This window comes from Limulus polyphemus, unplaced genomic scaffold (assembly GCF_000517525.1).
Source record: "Limulus polyphemus unplaced genomic scaffold, Limulus_polyphemus-2.1.2 Scaffold991, whole genome shotgun sequence".
Taxonomy (NCBI): domain Eukaryota; kingdom Metazoa; phylum Arthropoda; class Merostomata; order Xiphosura; family Limulidae; genus Limulus; species Limulus polyphemus.
In genome coordinates this window covers 119881-133671 of record NW_013666601.1, presented here as the reverse complement: position 1 = coordinate 133671, position 13791 = coordinate 119881, and the positions used below count along the sequence as shown (strand labels likewise).

At 34.9% G+C, this 13791-nt stretch overlaps 1 long non-coding RNA gene across 1 annotated transcript in view; it reads left to right on the top strand.

Annotated features, from left to right (window-relative positions):
* Positions 1-1085: 1085 nt before the first annotated feature.
* LOC111086286 overlaps positions 1086-13791 on the top strand; it is a 21217-nt gene continuing 8511 nt past the window's right edge. The window contains exons 1-2 of the long non-coding RNA XR_002611015.1: positions 1086-1620; positions 2551-2789. This is a non-coding gene — a long non-coding RNA (uncharacterized LOC111086286). The remainder of the gene's footprint in view (positions 1621-2550; positions 2790-13791) is intronic.

The window sequence follows — 13791 nt, the reverse complement described above, 5'->3', positions numbered from 1 at the left end:
TTGTTAGAGGAAAAAGAAAAGAAACAAGAAGAGAGACAACTGCAGTTGGAAGAAAACCTGCAACAGTGGCAGCTCGAACAACAAAATAAACAAGAAGAGAGATTACAGCAGCTGTTTGATGAACGAGAAAAGAAACAAGAAGAAAGGTTACAGCAGTGGCAAGAAAACCTGCAACAGTGGCAGCTCGAACAACAAAATAAACAAGAATAGAAATTACAGCAGTTGTTGGAGGAGAAAGAAAATAAACAAGAAGAACGAAAAAAGAAACAAGAAGAGAGACTACAGCAGTGGCAACTGGAACAAGAAAGGAAACAAGAAGTACAAATGGAAAAAAATAGTAAATTTAAAAGCGAATTAGATACATTAAGAGACGATTTATTGTCTGTTACACAAGGAGGATACATTGACCATCGACTTAATCAGCCCCAGACAATAGCAAGCCCCTTACAGCGCCCGCAGCTAAACCCTAATGCAGACACATTCAGTCCCGTTAGAAGTCACATCCCAGATATGAATGTCAGTAATAGGAGTGATCCAGTGCAAAGGAAGTCACAGGAATATGATGGGAAGGCACCGTGGGAAGCGTTGTTACAGCGTTTGTTTAGCGCGATTATTGAAATAAGTGTATCGGTAAAGTTATATTCGGAAAGAATAAACCAGTTTTACTAAGTAAGGACTTGTGTCGCTAAAGTTTCGTCAGAACGAAGTTACGGAAAGTTAATTAACAAACGGGGACGTAACACAGGGTTAAGTTTCTTGAAACATGTATCCAGCCATAGAAGATATAAACTCGAAATTATTGGTTCGAGGGAAAATGCAAAGTAAATACATGATAGTTTGTCTGCAATATGTTCAAGGCTTATCTACAAGAATAAGTAATATAATGAAAAAATACATAGAATTTAGTGTAACATTCTCTCCGCATTGTAAATTAAGTAATCTCACAAGTACAAAAGATAGAATAGAAGAAGTTGCTAAATGTGGGATTTATAAAATTTCTTGTATCTGTGGTCGAGTTTATATTGGTCAAACGGGTAGAAATATAAAGTTCAGGATCAAAGAACATAAAAATGTAGTAGAAACATCTCATGTTATAGACTGGAGTAACACTAAGTTGATTAAACAGTTAGAATTTAAAACTGAATTTGATTACAGAGAAACTATTGAAATTGAAAAAAACAAAGATATTGTGTTAAACAAGGAAGCTGGTCCAGGTCTAGAAATAATCAAGTACTGAACAAATGTTTTGTAACTGTGTAGTTTAAGCCTAGATGGCATTATTGGTATGTAAATGATTATGTGGGTATGTAACTCCCAGTCAAGCCTTTACTGTTATTTCTGAAGATGATGTCTTAGGAAAATGTAGAGTATTTTTTAGAGCAAGTCCCTGTTTTTAATAAATATTCATTGTGTAATGATTTTAATGTTGTATTTCTTTTAATTGTTAATAAATGTTTTACACAAGTGTCGTTTTAACTCATTAATATTAGACTATAATTTGAAGTTCATGAGTATCCGAAGATTTGGGCACACAGATTGTTTTTTCTTCGTGGAGATTGGCCGATCTGCGGTAACAGGAGCAGGAGTTACTGCACAAAATATGCATGAAGCCATTTTAGGGTACATATCTATAGTATCTATTTGTTAATATCTCTTTATGTTTAGTTATTTCAAAGACGTAGTTTATGCCATATCATGGATTAGGAATTGTTTCCCTCTAACATAAAAAATTCTTGGCAGAAGTAGGAGGAAAAAGCATTCATAAAAGGGAAATAAAAACAATCTTTTTGGATTCCTTGTATTTAGTTATTATTTATGGTGGTATAAATTATTGTTTATTTATGTGATTATAATTTCAAGAAGAAAATTTGTTTTGATGTAGACAAATATAATCAGCTGGAAAATAGCAATTCAGACACTTTCAAAGATTCATTTTGTAGGCAAAGAGAAAACCTATCCATTTTAGAAAACTTTACAGAAGTGTTTTCCAAATGCATTATAATGCTGAAGTTCCAAGCCCTAAAATAAGCATTTACATTAACAATGGTTTTCTGTTAAATGTTAAAATGTGAAACAAATATGATTAATCCAAATGTTACATTTGCTTCATAAAATAAGTGTAATATATATATGTGTGTATTAAAACGTACTTTCTGTAGTAAAGAACAAAAAGCACTTTTTTTCTCTTTCCACTGGCCTTTACTTGAAGGGACAGAATATCTTAATCCATACTGTTGTACATGAGCATTTGAACATATATCACCATTTGAATAATTTTAAAATTGATGGATGGAAATAATGTTAGTGGAGTTTCACTAAGATAGAGAAACCATTTGGGATTTACCAATTATAATAATCTGAAATCTTAATTTGGTACTCAGTACAGTAATTTTAATATCTGTCAACATGGTGTAATTTCTCATTGATTGATAAAACCATGAAAGGAGATAAAGGATTCCAAGAATTAATTTACAAAGGAATTATTTGAAATTTTATATGTATGTATGTATAATTGCTGTACAGTCTCTTTAATGTGTATTACTTGCTCAGAGCAATGAACCTTCAAGAACAAAGAATGAATTAGGCCTAATACCTCAACCTAGGAGTGCTTCAAATAGTGAAAACACAAAACCTATTTTCTTTCATTGGCATGGAAGTCTGTTTCCTTATACCCAGAGCATGAATTTAGAACAAATACCAGTAATTCAAACTTCAAGGGAATGCTGTGATAGCATGCCATCTAGAACACACAAAAGTATTGAAAACCAACATGATCTACCTAGTGGCAGGTTAGTTAAAAGGTTTTGAGTATTTTGACAGAAATAATAAATTTTAAATTAAAATTATTATTAATCTTATCAGTGTTTAACAAACGTCAGTGCTAAGCTATATAAATTATACTTAGATAATATATTTAATATAATTTTTTTTATTGCTAAAGACCAGTTCTTTTAGCAAGCACTTCTGCTTTACCCATAATGATATGGTATTGTCAGCAAGTATCTCTGGTAATGTTTTTACCTATATTTAGAGAAAAAAGATGCTGAAATAATTCACATGACTTTTAATTGCAAACTCAGATTTAGACAAGCCTTCTAGAATATTAATCATTATCAATAATTTTATCTTGGAGACAGCCTTTACTGTGCAGTGTAGTAGTATAATAGTCTGAGTGTTCCAAAATGACTTATTAGCAAGCATTAGGGGTTTAGCCTGTTATCTCAGTAGGTAGAACACTTGCATGGTATTAGCTTCAAATATCAGGTGAAGAAATATATATATTCTAAAGATAAAACTACCACATTAGAGCCCAACTTAGGGTCATCCCATAACCCTGACATCAGGCCTTAAAGATGGGTATTATTATTTAAGAAAGGGGAATAATGTAGTAGGTTGAGTCATTAAAAAGTGATTAGGAGTTAATCCTTTCACCTAATTGATTAAGGATTTGGCTCAAATGTGAGGCAAGGAAATCTATATATAGTGGGAAAACAAAATACCTCGAACAGAATATCTAGGAGTGAGAAATACAAGACACAAACATCACTCAAGTATTTTATTTGTTTTTTTTTTATTTAACCAATCGCTCCTTGGACCTTCTTTAGGCATTGTTGATCCACATAGTTTAATAAAATTAGTGTTAGCTTATGTGACATTATTATCATTACACTGATAATAGTTTTTAACAATATTTTTGTTACTGGACATATACTATAAGCTTACATTAAAAAGAACATAGTAGCAAACCTTCTGTGTCAATCCCAATGAACACTAAATATGTAATCTCACTGAGTCACCTGGGAATGCAACAAACAAAGCCACTTCTTACTGGAATCAATGTTCTTTTACTGCTTTACCATAACATCTCTTCTACCACATGGCAGTATTTCTCAGTTGTTGAAATGCAAACTTGTGCATGTTTGGTAACATAACTTGCAGCCATTTCATATATTCCTGTGGACATTGTATTACACTTTCAGTTGGTGTGGACCATATGTCACATCTGAGAGCAGTATTTCTCTACCAAACTTGAGCATGTTCAATGTACAACCTGTTGTACTCTGATCCATTGTGCAGGACAATCATAACATAACATATGGCAAGTAATCATCCCAAACAGTTTGACAAGGATTAACGCTTTGTGCATGGGGTTGATCCACTGGACTAACACTTCTATTGGAGAGTTTATGTTTACTATACTTCTGAATTGACTTAGTGTATCTTCATGAAATTTGGTAGGCTTTTAATAAATATTACAAGTATGTTGACTACAAAAGAACATAGTTTTTAATAATGTGTTTTTACTAAAGATGTCTGTTAATTCACAGAGTCAGTCTGACTCAGTCTCTGTGTAGTCTGAGTGCAAGATAAGTTTCATGTTATGAATAAAAATACTCACTTTCATCATAAAGTTTACACGTTTCACTTGCATAACCATTTGTTTCTTAAATGAATGTCACTTTTTTTTCTAAAACTATCTATATTCCGATATGGTACCTTTTCTCCTCTCACATAATAGCTATTCTTGTTCAGTGCTGCCATCTATATGCAAAATTTTTTCACATGCCACAAGCTTTGAAACTCCCACCTACACCACGATCAACATCATGCGACAACTCCACCAATAGGAGTGTGACACACGTGACTCCCTCTATTCAATTATTCCTAACCATCACTTCTCATTAGGCAGTTTCTAGTACTTTTTTCTTACCTTTTCTCAATTTTCAATTTGTTCCCAGTCTATTGTGAATTTGGAATTTCATGTCAAGACTTCAGCTTCCGTTCGTACAACTTCAAATGTCATAACAGGGTTCAAGACCTGGGGTCTCAGCTGAGGATATTTTGGCCATCATTCATCAGGAGAATTGATCTTTACATGCATCTGTTCTCTTCTCCCAACAGTGTTCAGGCTCCTCCTGTCATTGTCGAACCTGTTCATGATGAGGAGTATTTTGACAGCTTTTCCACCTTTTACCTATACTGTGCACTTCCATGCCTCTCCTGAGGATTCAGCCAGGCCTCCCTTAGCTTTATTGTAAATGATTTCTCAGGTTTTTTAGATTTTATCTGTATCCCCAGTTTTATATGATCCTGTCCTTTCCTTGTTACATGCTACCCCATCGTCTAATTACCTGATATCAGGGTACATGCTGAGCATTTTATTTCTCAGTTGAGGGCTTGTACCAGCATGCCTTGTCCACCACAGGCATCTGATCATTATACATTGGCTTATCATGAGGCTCACAGCAGTTGAAGTCACTTTTTCCTGTGTGGGAGAGCAGATCCTGATAATCCTATATTCTTATTCCATGCCCAGGTTTCACACCTTCTTCTTACCCTTACATCAGTCATTCATACACCTCCTTTATGAGGCTCTCCTCTAATCACCTGAGGGGTATTTAGAGGATAACCATTCCCTCATTACCTCACCATTGGTGTGATTATTCTCCTTGGCATCTTCCCTTAACATGTGGTTTCTTTGTTGTTGGGATCTCCTTAGTACAGACACTTCTCTCAGGTTTGTCTACCTTCCACATACCTTTGTGACCTGAGGATGGATCCGTTTCTCCATAGGTCTGTTTTTGGAGACATTCCTGAATCTTTGGAATCTGTAAGGCAACACTCAACCCTTTCTTTTTTGGTTGCTTGTTTATGTCAGCCTGCACCAATACCATCGTCTATACCTGTTTCCCATCCTTCATCCTCCCATCATCTGCCTCTTCCTTCCTCCAGGAGTATGTTGATTTGTCATTTAGCTTGCCATGATACTCATTGTCGCCAACAGTTCCTGTGACTACCTGGTTTCTGGACCAGTTGTGGCATGTTTATGTGATTTTGTTCACCTGTGGCAGGAGTTCACTTCCGACCCATGGGTGATCAGAGTTTTATCAGACAGATTTTTTTCCCATTTCTCTCCCCACTGCCTTTGTTTCAGGTTCCAATACCACATCTATCTGAGATAGTTCAAACTCTTCTCTCAAAATGTGCTATAGAGTCTGTCAGTCTTTCTTCTCCAAGTGTTTACTCCAACCTTTTTGCCATCCCCAAGAAGACCAGGGACTGGCATCTTGTGATCAATCTGTCCCACTTCAACCACTTTCTGGATCTTCTTCCGCTTTACCATGGAATCTTTTCTCACCCATCAGTGGGCTTTTTTTCCAGGTCTGTGGATGACCAAGATGGAAGTCTCGGATGCTTACCTCCATATTTCCATTTCTCATCAGTCCAGATGATATTTCAATTTGTCCACAATGGGGTTGTGTTCCAGTTTTGCACTTTACCATTCAGGCTTGCTTGAGCATCATATATGTTTTGTTGAGTGGACAGGGCCTTTGTCCAACTTATGCATACTCGAGGGTTGTGCTTCCACCACTACATGGATGACTGGCTTCTGTTAGCTCCTTTTGAACTGGTGTTTTCTCAACACACTTGTCTGCTATTGACGGAAACAGCTTGTGTGAGTTGGATTCTCAAGATGGAGAAGTCTTTTCTGATTCCCACCCATTATCTTGTCCACGTGGATGTGTTTTTCAACCTTCTCCACTTCGTCTGCATTTGATGAAGCTTTCAGTTCTCCACATCCTTTCTTCTCCCTCTGTTTCTGCAAACAAGATTCTATAGCTTTTGGGGACTAGGGCTTTCATGGAAACCATATCCCCTTGAGTCATGCACATAAACATTCTCTTCAGTTGGCATTGCACGACCAGTGGAATCTTGCTTGGGATCCCTTGGATTCCCCAGTTACTCTTCCTCCTTTCCTTCTTGATGATTTTCATTGGTGATTGAACAAGAACAACACCACAACAGGGGTACTACTTCCTCATCCTCCAGGTTTGCATCTGTTCACCAATGCTTCTCTCTGGGGTTAGGGTATGGGTTGATCAGCAGGAAAATTCTGGACAATAGTCTCAGATAGAACAATCATATCATATATACATATTGGAGCTTCTGGTGGTACAGCATGCTTTTGTTCATTTTCTTCCTATTTTACAGAACAAACTCATCATGATCCATTAAGTTAATTCCACCTTTGTCTCCTATATTAGTCACCCATTCTCCTTAGTTTTATGGTTGAACACTGGAACTTCTTTATTGGGCCCACACACTACAGATATGTCTCATAACATGTCATGTTCCAGGTGCTTTCAACCTCATGGCAGATCATCTTTCTCGGCCCAATCAAATTTAACCCATGGAGTGGTTGCTTTCCAGTGGCTTTGCAATCAGTGGGGTACTCCTCATTTCGAAACTTTTGCAACTTTCTTCAACACCAAGTTACATCTCTTTTTGGTCTCCAGTTCCTCATCCACAGACTCTGGCAGTGGATGCTCTCAGTCGGGACTTGACCTACTGGTACCTTTATACCTACCCTCCTATCTGGCTCCTTCCTAAGGTGATTTTGGTTATCCATTCCACTCCATGTCAGGTCCTTCTGATTGCTTTCTACTGGCTGGCACAACCTTGGTTACCACTTCTTCTCACTCCATCCCTCCACTGTCAACTTCAGTCACCAGTCTTTCATCTTCACACCCTCCAACTTTATGTTTGCCATTTATCTGGTCCCTTGCAAGGAGATCCGGATTGTCTATGCATGTTACTACCTTTTTAGCCCGATCTTTTCACCGTTCCTCCCTTGCAGTTTATCAACATAAGTGGAACATCTTCCACCGTTAGTCTTTAAGCCATGGGGTTTCCTCTACTAACCCCACTGTTCCTCTCTTTATAAATTTTCTTACCTGGCTGTTTGATTATAGGGCTTCTGTCTCTTCCATTGCAGTTTATTGAAAATCCTTGTCCAACACCTTCTGTTTTTCCAGGTACTGTGTTGTGTTTTCCTCTTCTACAATCTCCTTTTTATTGTCTTCCTTCCAGATTCGTCAACGTCCTTATCAGGTGGTTCTTCCAGATTGGAATGTCAATATTGTTTTTTACTCTCCCACACTCCATCCATTTGGACTTTTGTCCTCCTGTTCCCTGTATTTCTTATCACTTAACTTACTTCCTACTCCTTTTTTGCTTGTGGGTATCAACGGTGTGATATCTTTGTCATTGATGTTTCACGTATTCTGTTCCATTCCACATATGTTCTCCTCTATCTGGATCGATCTTTTCTGCCCAAAACTTCAGTGGTTCATGAAGGAAATTCTTTATTCATGCCAATTTCCCTTCCCTCCATTTCCAACCTTTATACTTGGTCTGATCCAGATAAACTTCTAAGTCCCATCCATGCTCTTCATTGTTTTATTGCCAGAATGGCCTCCTTCCATGTATCCTTATCCCACCTTTTCATCCCCTGGAAACTTTCCTCATTACATGACCTTTCTCCTTCTACCTTTACAGGTTGGGTTCGTCAGCTTATTAGACTGGCATATTCCTCCCTGTGTCCTTCCCGCAATTTGTTCCAGGTGTCGTTGCATCAAATATGGCACCTTTCATTTTCTCTGGCATCTCACCTCCATCATCCATATGAGGAAATTCTTCAGTCAAGCATGTGGATGACACCTCATATGTTCATCTCCAACTATGTTCATCAGGTGGATGTTTATTCCTCATCAGGGGGGAATGTTTTCCACCTGCCACCATCCTTCAAGCATCAGTCTGATTGTGACTTTTTAAGTTACCTTTTTCCTGTATGTTACTTTTGCTTACAGAGACATGTCCTTTTTAGGTCTAATATCCCACTTGGTGGCGAGAATTACCTGTCCATGTATGTTACTTATCTATCCATCCAAAGATTTCACATTGTATGGCTGACTAAGTCATATAGAGTTATATTAGCTGCCACCTAGTGATTCAGTTGCCCCACCTCCATGTGATTGTTCCTGGAAGTTGATGTTGTGCAGTCTCAGTTCTGTTACTCCTGGCACTCTTCCTCAATGGAGTTGGGTCCGAGATGAGGATGTTGTGAGGGTTGCATTGGATGTTCCACCAAAGTCATCTTCAGATGGTGGTTAGGTAGATTTGAAAAGAGGGAATCACGAGCATCAGGAGGGTGTGTCACACTCATATTAGTGGAGGGTTGTCACATGATGATTTACGTGCAAAGACGCAGTGAATCATGTTGATCGTAGAGTAGGTTGGAGTTTCAAGGCTTGTGGCTTATGAAAAATGTTCTGCATATAGAGGGCAACAACTATTAGAAGCATATTTTCAGTGTGGGGAAATAATAACTTCTCTATCCTAACACTAACTGTAGCAAAATCAGCGATGTAGCTAGGTAAAAAAAGAAAGTTCAAAAATTCAAAATAAATTTATATTATTCATTTTTTTTGCAAGATATATGAATGGCCTCAGGTTCAAATTCGAAGTAAGGAAATATGTATATATTGTGAAATACACTAATACCATAAGCAGTACAATAAAAAACATACTCAGTTATTTGAAATTATTTTTTATTTATTTATTGAGTCTCTCCCTTCATCTCCTTTAACTCTGTGTCCACAGATGGGAGTCAGAGTGCATATGGCATGACATTTTACAAAGTTCAATTCAACATGGTATTACATATTTCATGTCAGAGTTATCAACTATTAATTTTACCTTACACTGCTGATTTAGTGACAGTTTGTGATAAAGAAGAGTAAATACCTGGTATGATATACAGGGATACTGAGAAAAAACTACAGATATATGTTTCAGAGGCTTTAGACATTATACAAACTGTACAATGAACAAATTGAACATCACCTTTGACTCCAACTTGTCAGTATCTAAGTCAGACTGATGTTGACAATTCACAAACATATCTAGAGCACAAATACTTTTGTAACACATCATATTTTTTGTGTAATTTTACTTAAAGTTTGCCACATTTCATGTAGATGCACAAAGTAGATTCAGAATTATAGTCAACATTCCTTCTCCAATAAAGGGTTGGAGCACATTTAGTGAAGTGTTTTTGATTTAAGCACTGTTGAAATCATAAATTTCACCAATGTATAAATTTTGTTATACAAAATCTACCTTTTCTGTTGACTAAGGTATTTCTTCTGAAGTTTTGGACATATGTATTTTGATAGAATATAATTTATTTATTGAATTAAAGTCAAGTTTTATAAATATATCATGTAACATCTTTTACACTATCAAGTTACGAAGTTATGTTACATACAATCTTTCTAGGACTTGAATCTTTTGTTTAGTATAATTATCATAACTTGTTCTTGTTTCTGGAATGATTATTTTATCAGTGACCTTATTAAACCTTGTTTTCTATTAATTATTGCTATTCAATAACTTTTGTAATAAGTTAATCATATAATTCTAATGGAAGGAAAAATAACTGTATTATCTGTGATAGCTGCTATAAAGTTTTATGTTTTTTTTTTATACAACTCCAGTGGTTAGAACAACTATGTTGTGAAAATGAATGTACAAGTTTTATTTGTAATAAGACAATAGTATTAGATTTATTGTATTTTTAACCCTACATTCTTTACTTGGTCCTTCACAGTTTTTCTTAAAAGAAGAATGTCAGCTGCAATGGATATGGCATACCTGGTTTTGTTGAAATACTGTTGTGCATATTTCTCACAAAATCCATAAGGGATTGAATAAACAATATTGTGTTAAAAAATATAATAAGACCAGTACTATTGTTTTATGACAAAGATAACTGATCATAGTTATGTTTTGCCAGCAAAGACACTCACACCATAACAATAAGTTATTCTAATAAATCAGTTATATAAATAGTGTACATTTATCCCAGCTGGCTTAATAATCTCTGATTTTGATCAAAATGTCTTGATAGCAATGAATATGTTGAACACGTTGTCCTTGAAATGCTGTTATACACTCCCCTTTTCAGAAAAAGCATAAGGACCAAATAAAGAAGGTAATGTTAAGAAAATACAATAAGCCTAATACTATTATCTTATGACAAATAAATTTATTATAATCTTGTTTCCCATCAGTGGTGTTTACATCATACCATTTGTTATTCTAATAAATGTCTTATATGAATACTGTTCCAACTACTACTATGTTTTTTGTATCCCAGCCAGCATCATGAACTCTGACATATTAAGTGAAACTGTTGATTGGCAATTATTATGGCAAACATGGTGTGATTGAAATACTGTTATACACTTTTCTTTTTGGAAGATATATTAGAAACCTAATAAAGAATGCAGTGTTAAAAAGTACCACAACAAATATAATTGACTAGTTGCCTGGGTTTTTGAAAAAATAAAACCTACTCTCTCTTTTTTCCCACTCCATATTTCAATAGATGAAAGATATTTTGTGAACTTGTGAAAGAAAAACAACCTTTAGTTTGATTTTTGAAAATAAACTATGAACTGTTTTAAATCAGAACTTCCTTATGAATCATTGTTTTTATTTTTCCTTCACTGGCAAAGATAAATAGGCCCTTATAGAGAATACTTAGATTATCTTATACATGTATGAGTACCTGTTCTGTTGAACAGGATAAGCCTAGCTCTATTCCCCTCATCCCCTGTCATCCCTACTCAAATATTAAAATTTCAAATGTAAGTATGTATTTAATATTATGTTAAATTTGCTTTAATGTAAATTTAATATATTTTCATGAATGTGATACCATATTCACATTGACATTGATGTATGAAATATGCCACAAACAAAATGCAATATTGTACTTTATAATGTATCAAAAGAAAAAAATCCACTTCCAGGTATTGAAACACCCAGAGGAAAAAAAAAAGTAAAATAAAGTACATTAGCTGACTTGACTTTAATCTCATTCTACACAATAAGTATTATAAGCCTTACTCTTTTCACGTTGTCTATTTTATGGTAGACACCATAATTTTATTTTATAGGCTAGACCTATTGTTTGCTTTTTCACACACAATATGCTAATTTTGCATACATTTCTTTTGTATGTGAGATTAACTATGTGATGTATTAGTAGATGTATAATTGATAAATCATAACTAAATAGGCCTGTCTATTCTAATGGGCATAAAAAAAATGTTCAGGTTCAACCCATCTTCCATCTCATGCAAGCACTACTAGTTACACTGACTTGACTTTAATCTTATTGTACACAATAAGTATTATAATTTAAGCTTTACTATTTTTACATTGTCTATTTTACGGCAGCTGGCATAATTTTATTTTATAGGCTAGGCCTACTTTTTGCTTTTTCACACATGACATTCTAATTCTGCATAATTTTCTTTTGTGTCTAAGGTTAAATATATGATTTATTAGTAGATGTATACTTAATGATCTATAACTGAATAGCCCTATAATGCTATATTCTAAATTAAGTGTTAACTCAAACTTACCAAAAAAATGTCAAGTCTGCATAGAATTTATTCATGTAATGTATATGTTAAACATAAAGTTACTGGTTCAGTTAGCAGATGATAGGCACATATATCAATGAAAAATTGTCGTTTTGTGCACCTTCACCTGAGGGAAGTGTGTCCTGTGCAGTGAATGCGGAAGACAAACAAGCAAGCAAATAAACAGAGATTTTGATATTTTTTTTATATATATATATTATAATCATGCCTCACCAGCAAAGGCAATCCCACTATATGAGTTGTCATTCTAACAAACGCTGTATATAAATAGTGTTCCAACCATTACTAATAAGCTCTGAGATTGACCTAAATGCTGCATTGGCAGTGAATATAACGAACTTGGTGTGTCTGAAGTAGTGTTATACACTCTTTCTCAGAAAATCATAAAGGACTGAATAAAGAATATAGTGTTAAAAAATATACAGTAACAAATTTTTCATGCAACCTGAAAAATTTATAAATTAATCTCCAGGTCTAGAAAAGTTATTATAAATGGAGAAAAACATCAATTTTCTGCAAATGTGATGGGAAAACTCTGACTTTATGAAGTGTATTATCTGATTTATTAACAGTTAATTATTTCTTTAAACAACTAACTTGATTAAAATGTTAACTGAATAAAATTTAAAAAAATTTAAAACCTATTTACAACAAAGGGTGGAAACCCCAGAATAAGCTTAATATTACTGTCTTATGACAAATATAATTTATTATAATGATTATTCCCCAGTAAAAGCATTCACACCATATGAGTTGTTATTCTAGCAAATGTTGTATCTAAATACTTTTTTAACCACTACTATTTTTCTTGTATCCCAGCTGGCCTGATGAGCTGTGATATTGATTGAAATTAGTCACTCACAATAAATCTGGTGAATATGGTGTGATTGAAATACTATTTTATACTTTCCTTCTTGCAATGTCCATAAGGAACCAAATAAAGAAAGCAGTGGTACAGAAATATAATTTGCCTAATACTGTGGCAGACATAAGTGAATATAAATTAATCACGCTTCACCGGAAAAGGTGCTCACACCGTAAGTATTGTTATTTTAACAAATGGCTTATATATATATTTCCTATATAAAGCAAAGTGTGTATCGGGGAAAAATATACGTTTCCACATTTCTTGATCAATCAGCACCAAACTTGACACAGTTACATAGGATGACATGAGGAAGGTAATGAAGAGGTGGGGTTGTACCCCCCATATTTTATATAAATAAATGTCAATATGTGTATGTATCTGTTCTTTATACATTTCAAGATGTTTTGATCAATCAGCACCAGACTTGACACAGTAATACGGGATCATATGAGGAAGGTTAAGAAAGGGGTGGGGGTTCCCCCCCCCATCTTCTATATAAATAAACGTCAATATGTGTATGTATCTGTTCCTTATACATTTCCATATCTCTTTATCAATCAGCACAAACTTTGCACAATGATACAGGATGACATGAGGGGAGAGGTCGTTGGATCCCCCATCTAA